Genomic DNA, 20,016 nt, shown 5'->3' on the forward strand with positions numbered 1-20,016 from the left:
CCATTGCTCAGATCATCTAAAGCCTGACTGACATTTGCCCAAGGTGGAATGTATACCGCTACCAAAATGATTGCAGAAATCTCCCGTGGTAGGTAAAATGGACAACGTTTAATTGAGAAATATTCCAGGTCTGATGAGCAAAACGAGGACAGCACTGATAAATTTGTTCACCAACAGGAGTTGATCATGAGGCATACTCCTCCACTTTTGAGAGACTCTATAGATCTATCCTGACGATGAATAATAAAGCCGTCAATCTGATCGCTGCATCCGGTACAGAATGGGTTAACAAGGATTCCATCAAACAAAGGACACACATAGTCCTAATGTCCCCCTGATTCAGCACCTGAGCTCTGAGAACATCGATCTTATTCACCAGAGACTGCATGTTTGTCAGCAAGATAGTCGGTGTTGGGAGTCTAAAACCCCGTTTACTTAAACGTACTTGTATCCCTGACCTGCAGCCACATTTCCTATGTGGAATCCGGCAAGGAATACGTCCACAATTGGCTGTTTCCTTCAGTTTTAAGCAGTGATAGTTCACTTAATCGCATTAAGACATCTCTGTTAACTGTACTGACCTTGGAAGTAGGCAGTCCCTGGGTTACAAACGAGTTCCGTTCCTGAGTCCGTCTTTAAGTCAGATTTGTACGCAAGTCAGAACAAGTACGTCCGGTATTATCTAGCATCAGTTAGTCAAACGTTTGTCTTAGTATATATCTTACCTTTCTATGCATATAAAACACTTAAGAAACGTATGTACTGCATTTCAATAATTAAACCACTGCGTTGCTTAGTAATAATTGTAGCTTTTATCTGGGCAGGGCCTTTCACATGCTCCATTATTCTCACTTTATCTTTTTAAATTGTTCCGATCGTTGACCGACTGTAGCCTAACGCTTTTCCAATGACGTTTCACCTCTTTCCTATCGCTTTATTATTTCCACTTTATTTTCAATTGTGATCATTTTCCATTAATAGAACAGAAACACTGCAGATTCAGCAGCAGCCATGGGCGGCGGGTCCTGAGCTCCCCCCGGTCCTAAAATCCACCTGCACTGAGACAGGTTAAATGGGAAAAGTGGGGACAGGAAAAGGGGGATCAGGGTGAATCTTGCTAAGAAAAATTTAAACCAAATACAAAGTTACACACTCAACACAGTGTCAATAGCAAAGTGATCTGACTTAAAATGGTGGATGGTGTTCTGCTTCCTCGAACCAACGAATCTTTAATAGGCTTTATGGAAGGCCGTTTGTAAGTACGAGTTGCTCGCAAGTCGGACGTTTATAACTCGGGGACTGCCTGTACTTGTGATTTTTAGTTATATCAGGTTAAAATTAAAATATTCAATTGTATCCACTGAGAGTTCTGCTGCCACAAGTCACCACTTGAGGCGCCCCAGAAGCAGAAACAAAACATTCCATTATGGCCGAGTTATATCCCATTCTCTTGCTATTTCCCTGCAACCTTAGTTGCACAGAGTAATCAAGAACATAACAATTTCTGCTTTGTATACCCAATCACTTGGTCTCCACAGCCATCTGTGGCAACGAGTTCCACAGATTCACCACACTCTGGCTAAAGAAATTCTTCCCCTTCAGTTCTAAATGAACGTCCCTCAATTCTGACTCTCCACATTCACTCTATCCAGACCTTTCAATATGCAATAGCTTTCAATGACATCACCCCTAATTCTTTTGAACTCCAGTGAGTACAGGCTGTGAACTATCATTCCCAGAATCACTGTTGTGAACCTCCTCTGGACCCTCTCCAATGCCAGCACATCTTTTCTGAGACAAGGAGACCAAAACTGCCAATGTATTCCAATTGCAGTCTGATCAACGGTTTATATAGGCTCAGCATTACATCCTTGCTTTTATATTCTAGTCCTCTCAAAAATGAATGCCAACATTGTATTTGCTTTCCTCACCACTGGCACAAACTGCGAACTAACCTTTAGGGAATCCTGCACGAGGATTTCCAAGTCCCTTGGCAACCCTGATTTTTGAATTTTCTCCCCATTTAGAAAATAGTCCACATCTTTATTCTGTACTTTCCTACACTGTATTCCATCTGCCACTTCTTGCCCATTCTCCAACCTCCTGCTGACACCTGGCTTCCTCAACACTACCTGCCCCTCCACCTATCTTCCTATCATCCAGAGCTATCAATTCCTTCATCACACAACATGAAAAGAAGCAGTCCCAACACCAACCCATGGCACACAACCAGAAAAGTCCCTCTTTATTCCTACTCTTTGCCTCCTACTAGTCAGCCAATGGTCTATCCATGTATCCTGTAATACGGTGGGGTCTTATCTTGTTATGCAGCCTCACGTGCAGCCCCTTGTCAAAAGCCTTCTGAAAGTCCAAACGTCATCTACTGACTCTCCGTTGTCTATCCTGTCTGCTATTTCCTCAAAGAATTTTAACAGATTTGTCAGGCAAGATTTCCCTCAAGGAAACCATACTGACCCTGCCCTATTTTATGATGTGCCTCCAAGTACCCCAGAACCTCATCCTTAATTCCAACATAATTTTAACCACTGAAGTCAAGCTAACTAGCTTGTAATTTCCTTTCTTCACCTCCCTCCTTAAAGAATGGAATGACAATTCAAGAATCTAGTGATTTGTGAAAGATCATTATTAGTGCCCCCACGATCTCTTCACTAACTCTTTCAGAACCCTGGTCCAGGTGACTTACCTACCTGCAGACGTTTCAGCTTCCCAAGCATTTTCTTCGGTAATAACTCTACCCTTAGTAATAACTTCTACTGGCATTCTGCTAGTGTCTTCCAGTGAAGGCTGATGCTAAATTTATTCAGAATGTCTGTGATTTCTTTTTTCCCCAATTACTACCTCTCCAGTATCATTTTCCAGCAGTCCAATATCCACTCTCATCTCTTACTCTTTATATTGAATTGACTTTATTACTTACATCCTTCATATACAGTTTTACATTACATCTCCATCTAAACATGCAATGTATAGTAATTTATAAGAAATAGCATGTACAACAGGACAGTCAATATAACATAGAAATACAATTGTATCAGCATGAATTAATCAGTCTGCCTGTCCCGGAGCCTCTTGGCCCTGGCTTTTATGCTGCGGTATCGTTTTCCAGATAGTAGCAGCTAGAACAGCTTGTGGTTGGGGTGACACAGGTCCCCAGTGATCCTTCAGGCCCTTTTTACACACCTGTCTCCGCAAATGTCCTGAATAGTGGGAAGTTCACACCTACAGATGTGCTGGGCTGTCCGCACCACTCTCTGCAGAGTCCTGCAATTAAGGGAAGTACAGCTCCAATATCAGGGAGTGATGCAGCCAGTCAGGACTGTGTCTCAATTGTGTCCCTGTAGAAAGTTCTTAGGATTTGGGGGGCCATACCAAACTTTGAGGTGAAAGAGGCTTTTTCACCATACAGCCGGTATGTACAAACCACGCGAGATCTTCAGTGATGTGTATGCCAAGGAACTTAAAGCTGTTCACCCTCTCAACCCCAGATCCATTGATGTCAATAGGGATTAGCCTGTAGTCCACAACCAAACCAACTCCTTTGTTTTTGCAACATTGAGGGAGAGATTGTTTTCTTGACACCACTGTGTTGGAGTGATGACTTTTCTCTCTAGGCTACCTCGTTATTATTGAAGATTAGGCCAATCAATGTAGTATTGTCAGCAAATTTAATTCTGTAAAACCTGTAACGTACCTGTAAAAAAACTCTTTGTATGCTGTTTTATGTTATTGGTTAGCTTACCTTAATTATTACTGAGTTTATAGAAACATAGAAAACCAGCAGCACAATACAGGCCCTTCGGGCCACAAAGCAATGCTAAACATGTCTCTACCTTAGAACTACCTCAGGTTACCCATAACCCTCTATTTTTCTAAGCTCCACGTAACCATCCAGGGGTCTCTTAAAAGACCCTATTTTCCACCGCCAGCAGCCCATTCCATGCACTCACCACTCTGCGTAAAAAACTTACCCTGACATCTCCTCGGTACCTACATCGAAGCACCTTAAAACTGTGCCCTCTCGTGCTAGCCATTTCAGCTCTGGGGAAAAAGCCTCTGACTATCCACACAATCAATGTCTCTCTACACCATATCAAACAGCAACACTATAGTGTAAATAAAAGGAAAATAATCTAAATTACAAAACACAATAGTTCAAAACAAAGAAATAATAAGCAATGTTAATGGCCCATTCAGAAAGTGGAGGTGACGAAGCTCTTTCTAAATTATTGAGTATGGGTCTTCAGGCTGCTGTACCTCTTCCCCAATGGTAACAATAAGAAGAGAGCATGTTCCAAACGGTGAGGGTTCTTTGTCTTGAGAAAGGCTTCCACTTGAGCACCACCATTTGAAGATCTCCATACAGAGTCCATAGCACACTGTGATAATTTGCAAGTCTGGTGGCATACCAAATCTCCTAAACAGAGTAAATAACAGGAGAAACACACACAAAATGCTGGTGGAACGCAGCAGGCCAGGTAGCATCTATAAGGAGAAGCACTGTCGACGTTTCGGGCCGAGACCCTTCGTCAGGCCTAACTGAAAGGAAAGATAGTAAGAGATTTGAAAGTAGGAGGGGGAAGGGAAAATGCGAAATGATAGAAGACCGGAGGGGGTGGGGTGAAGCTGACAACTGGAAAGATGATTGGCAAAAGGGATACAGAGCTAGAGAAAGGAAAGGATCACGGGACGTGAGGCCTAGGGAGAAAGAAAGGGGGAGGGGAGCACCAGAGGGAGATGGAGAACAGGCAGATTGATGGGCAAAGAGAGAAAGAAAAAAAGGTGGGAAAAACCTAAATATATCAGGGATGGGGGTAAGAAGAGGAGGAGGGGCATAAACGGAAGTTAGAGAAGTCAATGTTCATGCCATCAGGTTGGAGGCTACCCAGCCAGTGTACAAGGTGTGGTTCCTCCAAACTGAGTGTGGCTTCATCTTGACAGTAGAGGAGGCCATGGATAGACATAGTAGAATGGGAATGGGACGTGGAATTAAAATGTGTGGCCACTGGGAGATCCTGCTTTCTCTGGCGGACCGAGCACAGGTGTTCAGTGAAACGGTCTCCCAGTCTGTGTCGGGTCTCACCAATATATAAAAGGCCACACCAGGAGCACCAGACACAGTATATCACACCAGCCGACTCACAGGTGAAGTATCGCCTCACCTGGAAGGGCTGTCTGGGGCCCTGAATGGTGATGAGGGAGGAAGTGTAAGGGAAGGTGTAGCACTTGTTTCGCTTGCAAGGATAAGTGCCAGGAGGGAGATCGGTGGGAAGGGAGGGAGGGGGACGAGTGGACAAGGGAGTCGCGTAGGGAGCGATCCCTGTGGAAAGCAGAAAGGGGGGGGGGGGGAGGGAAAGATGTGTTTGTTTGTGGGATCCTGTTGGAGGTGGTGGAAGTTACGGAGAATTATACGTTGGACCTGGAGGCTAGTGGGGTGGTAGGTGAGGACAAGGGGAACCCTATCCCGAGTGGGGTGGCGGGCGGATGGGGTGAGGACAGATGTGCGGGAAATGGGAGAGATGTGTTTGTGAGCAGAGTTGATGGTGGAAGAAGGGAAGCCCCTTTGTTTAAAAAAGGAAGACATCTCCTTCGTCCTAGAATAAAAAGCTTCATCCTGAGAGCAGATGCGGCGGAGACGAAGGAATTGTGAGAAGGGGATAGCATTTTTGCAAGAGACAGAATGGGAAGAGGAATAGTCCAGGTAGCAGTGAGAGTCTATAGGCTTATAGTATATATCAGTCGATAGGCCGTCTCCAGAGATGGAGACAGAAAGATCAAGAAAGGGGAGGGAGGTGTCAGAAATAGACCAGGTAAATTTGAGGGCAGGGTGAAAGTTGGAGGCAAAGTTAATGAAGTCAACAAGCTCAGCATGCCTGCAGGAGGCAGCACCAATGCAGTCGTCGATGTAGCAAAGGAAAAGAGGGCGACGGATACCTGTATAGGCTTGGAACATGGACTGTTCCACAAAGCCAACAAAAAGGCAGGCATAACTGGGGCCCATGCGGGTGCCCGTGGCTACACCTTTGGTTTGGGGGAAGTGGGAGGAGCCAAAGCCAAACTAACAGGAGACTGTTCCCAGTGGTGGAGGGGTTGAGGGGAGATCATTGGTATAAAATGAATTGAGAGACAAGAAAACCAAATTTCCCGCTCCCCAAATAAACGCTGCAGTTGGAACCTGAAATTCAATGCTGGCAGATCAAAGGGGAACTGGATAAGTTACAAGAAAGACTCACAATACTATGGAGAAAGAGCTTGACATAGCACAATTGAGTTATTCTGGAAGAGATTTGATACAAACACAAAAAAAGCATCTATATGGAGAGTAACATACACAAAATGCTGGAGGGACTCAGCAACTCATCCACATGCACAGAGTGGATGCAAGGTTTAGGTGAAGGCAGCTGAAAATAAAACAGCACAGTCGTAATTAAAATCCGCCTCCAAGTTTTTCCCTCACGATCAACAAAAACTTGCTTTTACTTTGGCCTCCTCAATCACCTCAGAACTCAAAACCAATGTGGGAACTGCAAGCCCTTCCACCAAAGTAGGTGCACAAAGGGGCATTCAGGTGAGTAATTTGCAAGCTGGTCCACTCTTCCTGTCATTTACACATGGCTGTTCCGTGGGGCAATACGATTTGCACCATCATTCGAAACAATAATAATATAAAAGAGGATACAAAAACATTTTCCATATGTATAAATGATGGGGCAGCACGGTAGCATAGTAGTTAGCAGAATGCTTTACACTACAGGCAACCCACTGCAAACTGTAAGGAGTTTATACGTTCTCCCTGTGACCATGTGGGTTTCCTCTGGGTGCTCCGGTTTCCTTCCACAATCCAAAGATGTACCAGATGGTAGGTTAATTGGTTATTATAAATTGTCCCATGATTAGACTCGGGTTAAAATCGGGGGATTGCTGGCAGGGATGGATGGATGGATGCTGCTTTTCTCTTCTACTGAGCAGTTACTAGCTTGCAATTCCCAAGAGAAGAACAAATCAGAGAAGCCAAGATGAACTAAAGACAACATTACAGGAATATCATTGCTTATAATAGAACTTTGATCAGCAACAAATTGGCATTTAGGATTGACTAGCAAGGGCAAACTAAAGAAACAGAGGTAAGCGCAGCGGCCGTCTTCTGAGTGGACAAAGAGTGGTGATCTTCAGGCTTTAGCTCTTTGGGAGGCTTCAGCAAAAAGCGACTTCACTCAGAGAAAGCAAAAAAGAAAGAAAAGTTTGTTTTTTTCCTTTTCTTTATATCTGCTCAGCTGGGACAGTAGGGATGACAGGCAGGATAGTGAAATGCTCCTCTTGTGGGATGTGAGAAAGCAGGGAGACCTCCGATTCCTGAGGACTATATTTACGAAAAGCACATTCAGCTGCAGCTTCGAACAAACCATGTAAAGCAGTTGGACCTGGAAATGGATGAACTCTAGATCATTTAGGAGGCAGAAGGGGTGATTAACAGAACATATAGAGAGATAGTTACACCCAAGGTGCAGGACACAAGAGCCTGTGTGACCATCAGGAAAGGGAAAGGGGTTAAGGAGCAAGTACCGAGTACCCCTGTGGCCATCCCCCTCAACAACAGGTATATTAGGATACTGTTGGGGCTGTGGGGAAGGACAGAGGCAAGTCACAGTGGTCAGGTCTCTGGCACTGAGTCTGCCTCTGCGACTCAGAAGGGAAGGGAGGGGAGAAGAGGCACGCTGTCGTGATAGGGGAATCATTAGTTAGGGGAACGGACAGAAGGTTCTGCGGGCAAGAATGAGATTCCCATATGGTACTTTGCCTCCCAGGTGCCTGGCTCCAGGTATCTTGGATTGAATCCTTAGCATTCTTCAGTGGGAGGATGATCAGCCAGAAGTTGAGGTTCATTTAGGTACCAATGACACAGGTAGAATGAGTGACAAAGTTCTGCGCAGGGAGTTAGGTGTCAAGTTAAAGGGCAGGACCTCCAGGGCTGTGATCTCAGGATTGCTACCTGTGCCATGTACTGGTGACGCCAGAACTAGGAAGATTATACAGTTTAATATGTGGCTAAGGAGTTGGTGTAGGAGGGAGGGCATAAGATTTTTGTATCATAGGGCTCTCTTCCAGGGAAGATGGGTTCTATACAGAAGGGACGGTTTGCATCTGAACTGAAGGGGGACTAATACCCTAGCAGTAAAGTCTGTTAATGCTGGACTGTGGGGATTAAACTGGAGTTGCAGGGGTATGGGAACCAAAGTACCAGAACAATTAGTGGAGAGATTGTAGAGGTAGATATTGGTAAGACCTCAAAGTTTGGAATCAAAAGGTTGAGCATGGTGCAACTAGTGTCTTGAAATGCCAAATTTTAAATGCAAGAAGTATCGTAGGAAAGGCGGACAATAGCGCAGAGGATGAGGTAGCTGGTTTACAAACAGAGGCAATGTGTAATAACGAGAGGCTGTTGATAGGGCAAAATTGTAGTCAACAGGATGACTTGCAACAGGCAGGAAAATTTGAAAAGGTTGACTACAGGTAGTCCCCGAGTTACAAACATCCGACTTAAGAACAACTCATAGTTACAAACCAAGGAAGGAGAACGCCGTCCGCCGTTTTAAGTTGGATCGCGACGCTGTCTCCCATTTTAAGTCATTGCCATTAACACTCTGTTGAGTGTGTAACTTTGTATTTGGCTTGAGTTTTTCTTAGCAAGATTCACCCTGACCCCGCACCACCCCCATTCAGCTGGTGGTGCAGTGAGATCAGCGCTGGGCTCAAGAACAGAGGTTCCCGAGTTCGATCCAGTGACAGACCACTCTCCATCCGTGCCAGGTTGATGTCAAGCTCACAACTCAACACCGTAAAAAGAAAACACTGCCACCTCCAGTTTAAATTCCCACGCGGAATATTGTGGAGGATCAGATACCCAAACCCAGCACAGCCCCCACTTGTTCCATTTAACCTGTCTCAGTGCAGTTGACTTTAGGACCTGGGGAATTCAGTGCACTGGTCCTTAGGACCCAGCGGATATCGCGACCCACCGCCCGCAGTGTTTCTGTTCCGTTGACGGGAAGTGATCGTGATTGAAAATAAAATGGAAATTAAAATAAAGCGTTTGGAAAGAGGTGAAACGTCATCGGTCATTGGAAAAGCATTAGGCTACAGTTGGTCAACCATCAGAACAATTTTAAAGGATAATGGATAAAGTGAGAATAATGGAGCACGTGAAAGGTCCTGCCCTGATAAAAGCTACAATTATTACTAAGCAACGCAGTGGTTTAATTATTGGAATACATACATTTCTTAAGTGGTTTATATGCATAGAAAGGTAAAATATATACTACATACTAAGACGAACGTTTGACTAACTGATGCTAAATAATACTGGATGTACTTGTTCCGACTTACGTACAAATCCGACTTAAAGACAGACTCAGGAACGGAACTCGTTCGTAACCCGGGGAGTGCCTGTTTAGGACTGAAGGTGCTGCATCTGAATGCACGCAGTATACAGAATAAGGTAAATGAACTTGCAGCTCAGTTAGAGATTGGCAAGTATGATGATACAGGCATTGCCAAATCATGGCTGAAAGATTATAGCTGGGAGATGAATGTCCAAGGATATACATCGTATCCAAAGGATAGGCAGGAAGGTGTGCTGGGGGGGAAGGGAAGACGTTGCCCTGTTGGTAAAAATGAAATCCATTTATTTGAAAGAGGTGATATTGGGTCAGAAGGTGTTGTGAACAGAGCTAAGGAACTGCAAGGGTAAAAAGACTCTGATGGGGGTTTGTATATAGACACGCAAACAGTAGCAAGGATGTGACCCACAAATTACAATGGGAGAAAAAAAAAGCATGCTAAAAGGGCAATGTTACAATAGTCATGGAGGATTTCAATATGCAGGTGGATTGGTAAAAAATATCAGTTGATGCTAGATTACAGGAGGGGGGATCTCAGTCAGTCCGGATCAGAGGCAGCATCTCCAACACCATCACACTGAGCACAGGGCCCTCCCAGGGCTGTGTGCTCAGTCCACTGCTGTTCACTCTGCTGATCCATGACTGTGCTGCAACACACAGCTCGAACCACATCATCAAGCTCGCCAATGACACAACAGTGGTGGGTCTCATTAGCAAGAATGACGAGTCAGCTTACAGAGAGGAGGTGCAGTGGCTAACGAACTGGTGCAGAGCCAATAACCTGTCTCTTAATGTGAACAAAACAGAAGAGTCGGTTGTTGACTTCAGGAGGGCACGGAGTGACCACTCCCCACTGAACATCGATGGCTCCTCGGTAGAGATCATTAAGAGCACCAAATTTCTTGGTGGTCACCTGACGGAGAATCTCACCTGGTCCCTCAACACCAGCTCCATAGCAAAGAAAGCCCAACAGCGTCTCTACTTTCTGCAAAGGCTGAGGAAAGTCCATCTCCCACCCCCAATCCTCATCACATTCTACAGGGGTTGTATTGAGAGCATCCTGAGCAGCTGTATCACTGCCTGGTTCGGAAATTGCACCATCTCGGATCGCAAGACCCTGCAGCAGATAGTGAGGTCAGCTGAGAAGATCATCAGGGTCTCTCTTCCCACCATCACAGACATTTACACTACACACTGCATCCACAAAGCAAACAGTATTATGAAGGACCCCACGCACCCCTCATACAAACTCTTCTCCCTCCTGCCATCTGGGAAAAGGCACCAAAGCATTTGGGCTCTCATGACCAGACTATAGAACAGTTTCTTCCCCCAAGCCATCAGACTCCTCAAAACCCAGAGTCTGGACTGACACCAACTTACTGCCCTCTACTATGCCTATTCTCTTGTTTATTATTTATTGAAATACCTTCACTGTTTTGTGCACTTTATGCAGTCCTGGGTAGGTCTGTAGTCCAGTGTAGTTTTTTCTGTGTTGTCTTTATGTAGTTCAGTGTAGCTTTTGTACTGTTTCATGTAGCACCATGGTCCTGAAAAATGTTGTCTCATTTTTTACTGTGTACTGTGTAAAGTGTAAAGGGGGTTTCTTCTTTTTATTTGTTACTATGCATGTTAATCAAAATGGCTTCTTTGTTTTGTTAAAAGTAGGAATGCTTCTTCGTTGTGAGAGAGTGCTGGAAGCTTGTTTGGGTTAAAATTTACTGATAATGAGAATTGTATTCCTTTGTTAACCAATTGGGATTAATGTTGTTCTTTCTTCTGAGTCTGTAAACTATTGTTGGCGGGCTTTTGGGGAGATCGGCGCGAGGGGGTGAGAGAGAGAGGACGCGATGCTGTAACCTGGGCAAGGAACGGACCTCAAGCGGGGGTCCAAAGCCAGGAGGTACCCCGAGGAGAGGAGACGAGGATAGATGTGCTTGGTTGACCACTTCGGGTGGTCCTGAGCTGCGAGTCGAGGAGCTCGGAGGGGATCGAATGGTGGCCAGAAGACTTCAGTAATTGAGCTCCAACAGTTGTGCACGAAGTGGTTTGGACTTTGATAAGTTTGGCGCTTTTTCTTTATTTTCTTTTCCTTCTATTTTCTTTATTTTCCTGTATCGTTATTAATCACTTACTTATAGTAATCTTTATAAATTGTAATCATTTAATCGCATATGGTGTCCTGTCTGTTTTTTGGCGAGGCAGGTACATCACAAAGCATCCACACAAGCTGATTACCCAGTTTGGCGGGGCCGAAGGCTGCTCCCCCAGACGAGAACGAGCTGAGCGAGCCTGAGGCAACCCAGGGGGGTGCAACCGTATCAGCAGTTATGGTTGAAATGACAATAAAAAGTGATTTGACTTGACTTGAAGAGTGCCTACGAGATGGCTTTCTAGAGCAGCTCATGTTTGAGCACACTAGAGGATCAGCTATTCTGTATTGGGTGTTGTGCAATGATCCAGAATTGATTAGAGGGCTTCTGGCAAAAGATCCTTTAGGGGAAAGTGATCATATGATCAAATTCACCCTGAAATTTGAGAAGGAGAAGCTAAAGTCAGATGTATCAGTATTACAGTGGAGTAAAGGGAATTACAGAGGCATCAGAGAGGAGTTGGCCAGAATTGTTTGGAAAAGAACACTGGCAGGGATGATGGCAGATCAGCAATGGCTGGAATTTCTGGAAGCTATTCGGAAGGCACAGGATGTGTACATCAAAAGAGGAAATAATATTCTAAAGGAAAGATAACAACAGTGGCTAACAAGAGAAGTCAAAGCCAACATGAAAGCCAAAGTGAGGGCAAATAATAGAGCAAAAATTAGTGGGAAGTTAAGAGGATTGGGAACCTTTTAAAAAACCAGAGGGCATTGAAAAAGTCATTAAGGTAAAAATGGAATACAAAAGTAAACCAGCCAATAATATTAAAGAGGATATCAAAAGTTTCTTCAGATATGTAACGTGTGAAAAAGAGGCAAGAATGGATATCGGTCCCCTGGAAAACGATGCTGGAGAGGTAGCAATGGGAGCCAATGAAATAGCAGATGAATTGATTAAGTATTTTGCACCATTCTTCACGAGGAAGACACTAGCAGTATGGTGGAAGTTCCAGGTATCAGGTATGGAGAGAAGGTTCTTTGGAAAATGTAAATTCTTATGGAGTTGGGTAAAGAGATCGTGTAGGCATTAGTAATGATCTTTCAAGAATCACTCAATTCCAGAATAGTTCTGGAAGAATGGAAAATTGCAAATGCTACTCCACTCTTCAAGAAGGAAAGAGGCAAAACAAAGGAAACTATAGGCCAGTTTGTCTGGCCTTAATAATTGGGAAGATGTTGGAGTTGGTTATTAAGGATGAGGTCTCAGGGTACTTGGAGGCACATGATAAAATAGGCTGTAGTCAGCATGGTGACCGCAAGGAAAATCTTGCCTAACAAACCTGTTAAACTCTTTGAAGTAACAAATAGGATAGACAAAAGAGAATCAATTGATGTTGTTTACTTGGAATTTTAGAAGGCCTCTGACAAGGTGCCACACATGAGGCTGCTTAACAAGCTATGAGCCCATAGTAATACAGGAAAGATTCTAGCATGGGTAAAGTGGTAGCTGATTGGTAGGAGGCAAAGAGTAGGAATAAAGGGAGCCTCTTCTGGTTGTCTGCCGGTGACTAGTGCTGTCCACAGGGGTCTGTGTTGGGACCGATTCATTTTACATTACATTTCAATGATTCGGATGTTGGAATTGATGGCTTTGTTGCAAAGTTTGCTGACAATATGTAGACAGTTGGAGCAGCAGGTAGTTCTGAGGATATAAAGAGGCTACAGAAGGACTTGGACAGATTAGAAAAATGGGTGAAGAAATGACAGATGGAATACACTGTTGGGAAGTGTATGGTTATGCACTTTGGTAGAAGAAATGAAAGGGTTGATCATTTCCTAAATGAAGAGAAAATACTAAAACTGAGGTGCAAATGGACTTGGGAGTCCTTGCGCAGGATTCCTTAAGGTTAATTTGCAGGTTGAGTCTGTGGTGACAATGGCAAATGCAATGTTAGCATTCGTTTCAAGATATTGAAGCCGAGAGGAGAATTGGATCAACACTGATGAAATGGTGGAGCAGACTCGATGAGCCAAATGGCCTAATTCTGCTCCTACATCTTATTGCCTTATAATGTTGATAAGATGAATGGCAAAAAAGGATTTAAAGAAAAAAAGTAGGACTTTTAAATTGTGACAGTCAGATGAAAACAAATGCAAGTCAATTGAACCACAAAATGATGAACAAACAATACTTTCTGCAAGCTTGTCAAGATTGGAAAAGTTTTCGGTATAATCTCAAATTGACATAGGCTGGAAGAAGTACATTGGAATTGTCCATTGAGTACACTAGCAAGGATACGGATTTCAAATGAGATGAGGTCAAGCAGGCTCAGTATTGAACAGAAGTAATCAGAAGCAGTGGCAATGATCAAAAACTGACCTGACAGTCAAACAAAGTCGCAAACATACCCCACCCACCCATTTCCCTCCACAGATGCTGCTTGATCTGCTGAGTTCATCCAGCATTTTGGAAGGTGTGAAAATTCAGCAGAGACAGGTTATCTGTGGAGACTATGAAAACAGCCAATGCAAAAATTAAGCAAAACTTTCACATCAAAGAATGACATGGTTGAGACAGCAAAGTGGTGCTAAAATAGTGAATTGCTCAGAGGTTGGCTTTCAATGAATGGGTGAGATTAAAAAAGTAGTCAGATGTATGACATGAATGGGTAATACTCGTTATGAAATATGCAGTGAGATCATATTCATTGGAAGGGAAGGAACAATAGTGTTCATACAGAGAATCACAGAGGAAAAGTCCCTTTGGACTCCTTAAGCACATCAGATATGATTAATGGTGACATCATAATCACTGGAGGAAATATTATCTTTCATAGAAGGTTCAAATTATGTTCTACACTTGGCTTCAGAAGGAAATTGGATAAATACATGAAGAAGAAAAGATTGGAGTGACAAGAGAAAGATACAAGGAAGTAGGACAAACCTATGTTGTTCTATATAGTTAGTCCAAAAGGTCTCCTGTGCTGTATTATTCAATTATGCCATTATTTTAACACAATCACTCATTTACTAATTTAACTCTTGTTCCCCTTGACAGAAAAAAGACAGCTTGCAAATTGCTTATCAGTCTTTGAAACAATAAACCAAGAATTGTCAACTTTATTCCAAAGCACAAAAATCTATGTACTGGAGATTTAAAACAAAAGGCAGAAAATGCAGCTGATAATCATCAAATTAAGCAGCACTGCTACAAAGGGGAACAGAGTTAACATTTTAAGCCAAGAACATTTCAAAAAACGCAACTGTTTCTCTCTCCATTTTCCATTCTCATTCAATTTGCTTTTTTTTTAAAATTAACAATGCATCATACAAACATCTTTCAAAACCAAAACTACTCTAACATCCATCCAACCACCCACTCTGTCTTCAATTTTCTAAGACCCTCGTTAATCACCAATCTATTGAAGTCAACCAACCATTATTCTTGTAATTTAGAAAACAGTCAACCAAGAGCAACAAATTACATGGGGGGGGGGGGGGGGTGGAGAGAGAAGAGATGGCAATTCAGCACCCCTATATTAGAAAAGAATCGTTTGGAAAGACGTAATTGGCAAAGATGGAAAATGGATAACTAACAACCAAGTCCTCTTCCTGACAAAATTCTCAGAACACAATTTTAATATAGCCAACACAGACAGACAAGTACAGATACGTCCCCAAATTCAGCACTAGCACCTGATTATTATATCATAGACCAAGTAAATACAAGGACATTCATGTTACTGAGGTACTGGCAACTAATGGCCCGACCCTATCTTTATCCAAATTACTATTGCCAACAAAGTAAAGGTAACAACAGAAATACTGCTGCAAGGATATCAGCACTGAAGGCCTCAACCACGTGTAAATATGAACCTGGAACAAGAGCAGTTCACTCAGCCCCTCCAGCATAATCCACGTCATGACTAATCTCATTCAAGCGTCAGATTCACATTACCAGCTATCCCAGCCTTCCAAAATTACCAAGCAGAAGACTAAGGATATCTTTAAAGTCTCCTTGGAAAAACTGAAACAATCCCACCACCTCATGGAAATTCCAGTCCCAAGAGTGTCCACTGGCAAAGAGAACACTAGGTCCTTTTCACAAAAATGCGATGTGTACAAGTCCAAGGCAAAAGGTGGAAACAGGGCACCATCGCCAAATCACACACCCACTCCATCATTCACCTTGCCTTCCACCTTTGACAGAACTAACCTCTTCTGGTAAGACAGCAGCACGTTCAGTCACTGCAGCTTCTGGGGGTCAACAAAAGGTGCTGTCATATTTAAACATCTTTTGAATGATCACAAGATCCTGCAATACATGAAGAACTTGAAGTACTGTAGGTCTCCTCCATCAGTGAGTTGCTCACTGGCGAAGTAAATGAAGGAGCTGTGCAAAGTGCTGCTGTCTGAGTCAAAGGAGGCATACAGTCTATAGTGAGTGACTGTCTTGGTCGCCTTTCTTGAGATTGCAAGACCCTTTCGGATATTGTGAACATGGAATGCTGCAAGTCTGATTTATTGGCAGAGAGCAGGGGGAGCTGCATAACCTCGGTCACGGTGAGGACTAACCCTCAAGCCGTGGTTCGCCTGCTTACAGCCTCCAGGAGAGAGAGGTCAGAGCTGGTGAGCTCCACCAGTGAAGGTGTGGCACGGTTGCAGGTTGCAGTCAGTGCTGCCTCCCAAATGTTCTCCCAACAAAAGACAAGGTCTGCTATGGTCCCCTGCAGATTTAGGCAGCAGTGAATAACTTGAGTTTTCACTCTTATTGAGTGGCTGTTTCTCTCCATTTTATACATGCGCTGTGTGTGACTGTCGGTACTGTGCTTTGCCACCTTGGTCCCGGAGCAACACTGCCTCATTTGGTTGTATTCATGTACAGTTGAATAACAATTATGCTTGAATTGAACTTAATTGATGGAGTCTGCAGATACCCTATTGACTAACCCACACCCCACAGACAAGTTATCCTCAACCTCGAAAACAACCAGATCTTCACTTTGCTGAATAATAATGCAGAAACCAAACAGAATAAAGTGAAAATAATAGCAGGTTACTGACAAACTATGACACAAGGAGACTGCTCCACCCATCTGGCTTGTGCTAGCATCCAGAAGACCAATCCCAGCAGTGCCATTTCACTCTCTTATTTATTTCTCCCTGCTGTCCAACATACACACCTCTATTCAGGCACCATGGGAGCACAACGATTGGCACTGCACTATTGGTGTTTGGAGTTGAATTCAAATGTCATCTGTAAGGAGTCTGTACGTCCTCCTTGTGAAATGCGTGGGTTTTCTCTGGGTGCTCTGGTTTCCTTCCACAGTCCAAATACTTACTGGTTAGTAGGTTAATTGATTTGGGGGGGGGGGGGGAAGAAAGAAAAGTAAAACACTGTCAATCCAAAACAAATGCCAGAAGCACTTTGCTCATCAAGTAACATATCTGGAGAGAGAAAACAATCAACATTTCAGGTCATGGTCACCTTCATCAGAATTGGGGAAAAAAGTATCCGAATGGGTGGAATCTCAAGTTGCCAAAGTAACAGTTACATTACATACCAGCCATTGCATACTGAAGAGAAAATAAATAAATTTTAAGCTGTTAGAGGTAAAAGGACAGTTGCATAAAATTATTAAATTCACTAACAAATCCTGTGGATGTAACAAGCCTAGAAAGATTTTTGACATGTTGTTGTTTGAGTTTAGAATAGGCATCTCTAAGGCAATGATTGAGTCCAGAAACGAAAGCGTCAGAGTGGAAGAGGAGATAAGAAATAAAAGTTACAGGCACTGGAAACCCAGGAATCACAGCTGCAGATTAAATAGATGTATAGATATCTAAAGAGGCCTGATTAACAAAGTCCTTTACTTATACACAACTCTCACATACTCTAGCAATACTGCAGTATATTCCTTGCAGAACTCAAGAGAGAGTGAATAAGGCCTTTGTTTAATGATTTGTAAAACTCAATCAGTTCAACCATTTCCAAACTACAAGTGAAAGAAAGCCTAGAAATTATTAGCACAACAGAGCACTGTTCCAAAGTTCAATGTAGAAAATAGTGAGCATGGACATGCTGGGGTAAGGGCCCACTTCTATGCTAGACACCGCTATGACTCTGTAACTTAGACTCCTCTGTGACTAACATTTTCGTATTGCTGGAGGTCTGACGATATAGTAAAGCAACCTATTGCAATAATACATCTCTACTGGATGGTCATACTGAACTCAATACTTGATCGCTGGTCATTACACAATTATAAATTACACAGTACGGAAGAAAAAAAATGGCTATGAAAATGCATTTAGGAGAAAAGAATCAGTTCCTTGGCTTTCCTCATATACTGTCAATATCAACTGATTCTACATGCATCCAGGATGAGATATATGCAGAACAGGATGAGGAAACAAAATAAAAGAGTCAGTCCAAATCAATACACATGAGCATTAAAAGCTTCCTGAAGCAAGCCTCCCCCCAATTTCCTCAGCCAATTCCATCAGTGTGAAGCATTTCTACTTCCACTTTTGCAGATCTTATGCTTCATTATTAAAATACACTTGAGTCACGCCTGAAGCATAACTTTTAATACCATCTGCTCAGAAACACACTGTTACTTGATTTATTTACTTTTTTTTAATAGCCTGGAAAACATGTATTTGATTCTATCATTCCTCCAACCCCCACGAGAACTATCAACTCTTCATAGTCAAACACATTACATGGGTTGAAAAACAAACAATTGGAGGAACTCAACCTTCAGGCAGCATCTCTGGAGGGAAACTGACAGTCTGGGCCCCAAGAAAGGGCTTGACCGAGAATGCCAACAGTCCATAGATGCGGCTTGACCGACTGAGTTCCTCCAGCATCTTTAGTTCCCTATTAGAATTAGAATCAGGTTTAATCAGGTTTAAATAGGTTGCGAAATTTGTTGACAATTGAATTGAAGTTCGGTAACTTCACTTATGTCCTACTAGAATCAGTATAAATCATCTTCAGAAATTAGCGTATTGGCCTCATCTCATTCCAGCCCTTACACACACCGATCTCATCCTATCCCATCCAAAACCACCCCCCTCCTGCAACATCATTCCATCCCATAAAAGCCGGGCCCCACGCCTCACCCTCCCCAGCTCCACCCGTTGTCACTGCAGACCCAGCCCCTTCCCCACCATCCCCTGACCGGTCATCCAGCAGCCCCACCCCCTGAACCCATCACTACGCAGCTCCTAACCGCCCCGCCACAGATTCTTCAGCCCCACAACTCCGGCCAGCTATCCTGCCTGTCTATCCGCCAACCGGAGCATGCAACGTCCAGAGACGGGGGCAGACCGCCACCAGCACGTAGGGTACCTACTCTGCACATTCTCCCCGCAGCTCCTGTTGTCATGGCACGCCGAGCCGACTGCCTAACGCTCAGGCATCGCGAGAACCCAGCGCGGAACACTCGCGAGAACCCTTCCCCGCCCCCGCGTGCAGCGGCTTTGTTCTGAAGATTACGTCACGGGGGAAGGAGCGGGGACGCGCAAGGCACGTCTCCGAGCAGTGACGGTGACGCGAGCGCGTACGTCTCGTCGCTCGCCGCCCTCTGGGACGGACTGGCCAATGTATTTCCGGATAATTGATTTTTGTTTAAATCCAACACGCTCTTAAAGACTAAAGATTAGTTTTATTTGTCACATGTACAGCGAAAGGCAGACCGTCTACCAATCAAGTTTACTCGGCTGTTCCATCGTGACTTTCCAGTCACAAGCAAAAGGAAATCTGCAGATGCTGGCGATCCAAGCAACACACGCGAAATGCTGGGAGGGGGTCTGCCGAAGGGTCTCGACCCAAAACTGCACTCTTCCATAGATGCTGCCGAGTTCCTCCAAGCATTTTGTGAGAGTGGCTCGGATTTCCAGCGTCTGCAGATTTTCTCCTGTCTTGTCATTGCATCCCTTCCTTTCCAGTCCTGACAACGGGTGTTGACCCGAATTATAAAGTGAAAATGTTTCGTTTGCATCAATGATCAACGCAGTGCGAGGATGTGCTTGTAGGGCGCTCCCAAAATGTCACCACGCCTCCAGCAGCAAAATAGCATATGCCCTCAATTCTGTAACCCGAACCTGTACGTCATTGGAATATTTATTGAGATACAGCCCTTCCGGCTCACCGACCTGCGCTGCCCAACAACATACAATACTGTACCACGGGACAATTTACAAGATCAATTAACCTGCTAACCAATACGCCTTTGACTGGGAGGAAATCACACGCGCACGGGAAGAACATACAGAGGCATACTCCAAACTCCAATGCCCCAAGCTGTAATGTCATCGCATTAACCTCTGTGCTTCTGTGGCGCCCCAGTGCGGGAGTGAACCAGAGGAGACACTCCTTACCGACAGCGACAGGAATCAAACCCCACTCACTCTCGCTGCCGTGGCGCCCCACTTTTCAAAAGTATTAGACAGCAAAGGAATTGAGAGAAATGGAATCGTGGTCAGTTGCGAAAGGGGGTG

At 44.0% G+C, this 20,016-nt stretch overlaps 1 protein-coding gene across 4 annotated transcripts in view; it reads right to left on the minus strand.

The window, feature by feature from the left end:
- clcn3 (chloride channel 3) overlaps window positions 1–18,957 on the minus strand; it is a 224,651-nt gene extending 205,694 nt beyond the window's left edge. For 3 of the 4 annotated variants that reach the window (XM_073047862.1, XM_073047856.1, XM_073047860.1), the window contains exon 1: window positions 18,870–18,957. The gene's annotated coding sequence lies outside the window, so the exon portion shown is untranslated. Of the gene's footprint in view, window positions 1–16,691; window positions 16,850–18,869 lie in introns of all 4 variants that reach the window. The other variant, XM_073047857.1, reaches the window with a different exon arrangement.
- Window positions 18,958–20,016: the final 1,059 nt, after the last annotated feature.

This window comes from Hemitrygon akajei, chromosome 6, assembly GCF_048418815.1.
Source record: "Hemitrygon akajei chromosome 6, sHemAka1.3, whole genome shotgun sequence".
NCBI lineage: Eukaryota > Metazoa > Chordata > Chondrichthyes > Myliobatiformes > Dasyatidae > Hemitrygon > Hemitrygon akajei.